This window comes from Sphaeramia orbicularis, unplaced genomic scaffold, assembly GCF_902148855.1.
Source record: "Sphaeramia orbicularis unplaced genomic scaffold, fSphaOr1.1, whole genome shotgun sequence".
Taxonomy (NCBI): Eukaryota; Metazoa; Chordata; class Actinopteri; order Kurtiformes; family Apogonidae; genus Sphaeramia; species Sphaeramia orbicularis.
Window position 1 is genome coordinate 546,655 of NW_021941459.1, and position 5,000 is coordinate 551,654.

At 39.1% G+C, this 5,000-nt stretch overlaps 1 pseudogene; it reads right to left on the minus strand.

Annotated features, from left to right (window-relative positions):
• Nucleotides 1–5,000, minus strand: part of LOC115415838 (alpha N-terminal protein methyltransferase 1B-like) — an 11,277-nt pseudogene that overhangs the window by 3,135 nt on the left and 3,142 nt on the right.

Here is a 5,000-nt window from a genome sequence, read left to right on the forward strand (position 1 = left end):
AGAGAGTGAAATAAATCAATTTCCTATCAATCTGACATTGACAAAGACAAAAACGAAGGGAATTTTATCCATAATTTTTATCCATTTTAGTTAGTTTTATAAACACAATACAGTTTCAGTTAGTTATGGTTTTTTCTTTTAATTCTAGTTTTTATTTATTTCAGTTAGCCGAAAATGTTTTACAATTCTAGTTTTGGGTCATTTCATTAGTTTTCATTAACGATATAACCTTGACAGGGACACACATGTCCTTCAACATGATTTAAATCCAGGTTTACTGATACGACTATAAAAAGGCGGAGCTTCTAGATCAGGCTGTCAAACAGGCATCCCACCAAAGGTTCCAATCCGACCCCTGGGATGAATTTACAAAGTGCAAAAATTCTACGGTCTTGAATTGAATTAAGCAAAAAAAAAAAAAAAAAAGAAAAAGATCTTGAATTAAGGAAAAAAAATTGGAATAAAGCAAAAAAAAATCTTGAATTAAGCAAAAAAATCTCAAATTAGCAAAAAAAAATCTCAATTTAGCAAAAGACTTTGAATTATGCAAAAATCTTGAATTAACACTTCAAATTGTTGTCTGTTTTAGCACAAAAAAATATTAAATCTGAAGCATATTTCCATTTCCAAACCTCTCCTGTACCAATAAAATGTGACTAACCTGAACAAATGTGTCCAACCTGAAATTCTCGTATAAATTCAGTCCAGTTTGAACTCTTTTCTTCCTGTTCCTCAGTGTTTAGTGTCTTTGGAGATCTGATCCAGAATGCACATGGACTAATGAGAAGTGGAGGAAGAAGACTGAGAAAATTACACTGATTTATCTGAAGAAATGTCCGTTTTTTCAGGTTATTCACATCTTTTCTGTTTGGATAGTTTCCTCCGTCAAGGAGGTTCTATTTTTGCTGGCGTTGGTCTGTCTGTCTGTGCAAGATAAGTCAAAAAGTTCTGGACGGATTTGGATGAAATTTTCAGGAAAAGTTGATACTGGCACAAGGAACAAATGATTACATTTTGGTGATCGGGGGGGTGGGGGGGCACTAATCTGCCTTGGCGGAGGTCTGTGCTCTCCGAGTGCTTTTCTAGTTCTGTTCTTATTCTCCTGGTCCGGTCCACTGCAGATCAAATCCAGCTGAATGTGGAACCTGAAAGAACAGGAGTTTGAGAACCCTGGTCTAGATGTTTTGATTGAGCAGGTTCTGAACTAAAAACCCTTCATGACACTGAAACCTGGACCTGAACGTGCCCCCTTAACTCTGATTGATCTGGGATGATGTTAATGGGGATGCAGACTTTGGGATTCAGTTGGTTGAACTAAGACAAAGAACACTGTAACTAAAAGGCATTCTATATTGTTTTTCCTTTCTTCAATAAAATAAAAATAAACTAAAAAGGAACAGTTTTTGTGGGTGACTGTATCAGTTCAGATGGACCTTAAACATACTGGATGTTTGTGTCCCCCCCCCCACCCTCTCTTATTTCCTGGTCTATTCGTCAGTCTTCTCTCAGCTCCAGGTTCCACATGTCAGACCTCTGTTCAGTTCTTCAGACGCCCAACCTGTGAACTTTACCACGGGGGGGGGGGGGGGTGCTCGATGACACTGCTCTTTCTTCCTTTTCATTTGCTATTCTGACCTCACTCCAACCCCCCCCAGCGCGGGGGCCCCCGCTGTGTGATTATATGAAGAATGGGGCCCTGAGGAACACCGCCTCGGCTGAATTACTGCCATATTGTTCTGCCTGCGTGTCGGTTTAATCTGATGTTTCTAAATCCTCCTGTTCAGGCCGTAAAGGGACGTGGGCTTTAAACAGGAGCCGATGAGTTTTTAATGATGTGGAGAAGAGTTTGGAGAAAGAAATCCAAATACTGCAGGACTGGAGCGCACTGAAGATTTATGTCCAACATGTGAACATGAAGATCTGGGTTTTCCACTCTGAACACGGTCCAAACAGGTTCAGTCTGAACACGGCAGAGGTGAACAGGCTGGTAGTTTTATTTTCTATCATTGTGCGTCTTCACAACATGAAAACTCACTTCAACATCCAACTCAGATTTATAAAACGGTGATGACACTGAGGAAAATGGACATGAAAATAAAATGAGATGATGATGTAAAACTAATAGTGATGGATTTTATTCACAGTAGAAACGCAGAAAACAAATCAAATGATTAAACTGAGAAAATGGACAATACAACTACTACTACTACTACTACTAATAATAGTAATAATAATAATAATAATGTACTGGAAAAGTGAGTTGTACTGAATCCAAACATGGAGGAACATGTACATCTACTGAGGTTAATCATCAACTGGACTGGACAGAAAAACATCTTACAGACAGTGGTGTCTATGAACCGTGGAACCGGGGCTGTGACACGACGGTATTAGACGGTGAAGGATTAGAACGTATGGACGATCCGACAGCAGAGGTGGAGGAACCGTCTACAATCTGATGTAGCTGGGACCAATGAGGATCCAGCGGCTGTGGGTGGAGTCATATGAGACACGCAGACGCGTCACATCTGTTCACATCCACGTCACGTGGATTTGACGTTCAAAATCTGTACAGACACGGTTCACACGTCAGATGGAAACACTACGAACCTGTTCAATCACCTGAAGAGACGACACCCACAAGAGTCTGGAGTCAAACAGAACTAGAGCGATCCCACCACAGCCAGAGGAAACAGGTGGAGTTACACCAACACGAACAACTGGAACGCAAGCATTTAGTAAAGACACCGTTTATGAGAGGAGGAGCAAATGGAGGAAAGGAGGAACAAAAGCACTGACCTAAACCTGGACAACGCTCCAAAACCAGGGTTCAACAAACCCTTACAGTGGTCCACCTACACCTAAATACTCCAGCTCTCCTTTGGACTAAAAGCCTGAGTCTGTGATCCCCCCCCCACCCCCACCCCCGAGTTGAGAACCACTGACATAGGGAAAGTTTTGGTTGCACTGTTCAGAAACTGACAAATTAGTCTCAAAGATCAATGTAAAGAATCGTGATAAAAAAAAAAAAGATTGTGATTTTATTTTGAAAAGTTGTGATGTGATTTTTCCCTTGAACTCTCCAGCGCAGACACAAGAGCAGAGCGACAGAATCCGTGCAGCAAAAGTGAATACATCGGCTACATACAGTATACATATAAGTTGATTAATCGGTGATATGCTATAATCTCATTGACAAAACAATATAGTAAACAGATCGAGAGAATGTGTGTCAATGTCTGAACTGGAGCTGGATACTGAACCTCAGTCCTGTTAAAGGCTGGTCTTCATTCAGGTCCTCAGGCTGCACTGCATTAAAACCACATGATTCAGTTCTAAAACGAGTTCATGAGCTGAAGAAGACCATCTGAAACAGTTCCACCATCACATACAGGTTCAAACTGCATCAGGTAAAGAATAAACCACATGTGAACACCATCCAGAACACATTCATCTGCGTGACTCTGGAAAAAATAAACCTTATTATTGGGAGATAATTCTAAAATAAACAAAAAGTGTAAGAAAACTAGAGGACGTTTCCTGTTTTTAATGTCAGCACTGACACAAAAACGGATTTAATCTGATCAACAGGATCTGAAGGAGGAAAAAAAAAAACAGCTGTTTTCCATAATTAGATAATTATTTAATTATATAATTACGCTGAGAAAACACGAGTTATTTAGTTTGGATAAATTCAAACATAATCTCCAGAAAGTGTCCTTTTGTTTTTTAAGATAAGGAGATACGTGATCCTGTTATGACAAGAAAAGGATCTGTGTTATTTTAAGATAATAGATAAAAATAACAAGTCCAAACATGTTCTTCCATGTTTCTGTTGGAAAAAAGCCAAAATGATCTGAGCTTAAATGTCAGAAATACTCACACATGTCCTGTTTCCTCTGAGCGTCGACACAAGGATTGAAAGAAAGTTTGAAAGGTGACGTTCATTCATTAAACAGTGAAACTCACAGTAGACCTGGACCTAAAGTAGACCTGGACCTAAAGTAGACCTGGACCCAGTCTCAAATAAAACCACATGCTTATGAATATCCTTCCTTAGTTGAATTCATTCCGTCCAGAGCTTCGGTCCAACCAGGACAGCGTTGACAGAATAAACGTAAACCCCATAAACTCTGATAATGTTCCTGATGAGGTGACTTTTCTATTTTTAATCCTCTGATAAAAACAGTCATGACTCGTATTAGATCAGATGTTTAGTCAACTTTCCAAGATCCTTTGGTTATGAAAATATTCCAGTGATGAATAAAAACAGAATCTGTGGATATTTGTGCTCTTTTATCAACACTGTGAACGTGGATTAGAGCTGTTCAGATAAGTGCTCCACACCCTTCAAATGTAGACACCATCTGGGTTTTCTGTTAAAAACATGTTTAGTGTTTGGATACGTTGGTCAATAAAAACACTGAAGAGTCGTTTTTGTACCATTTTCAAAACTTTGAAACTGTATAATTTAGTTATTGAATAAATATGAAAAAGGTAACGTCCATTATGAAGGCGTTTACGAACCACAGTTTCAGTTCGTGGATGGTTTGGTGTTTTATGTTTCGTGCAGTAGAAACATGGGATCCAGTTTGACTTTAGACTCAGATGATATTTTTTAATTACTCAGATCCATCTGGGTTAAATTCATTTTAGTTTCTGTCATAATAAATGTGTTTGCAGGTGAATTCACAGCTGTTCATCAGCACAGAGGGTTTATAACCACAGTTCAGATATTTGAGGTTAAATGGGGCGCAGTATGGGAGTCACTTTTACTGACTAGAACTACATATCACCACTAGGATACGCCAAAGCACACACCACTGTTCTAAAAGACCACCTGAAACTTAAGAAGCAGATACCTGTGGGTTAAACGAAAGGAAAAGATGGTTCTGTTCCTGCCAGGATTTGAAGCCCAGTCTACTGCATCCAAGTCAAAAGTGTTACATACAGCAGCCACGGATAAACACCACAGTATTATATTATTATTATTATTATAT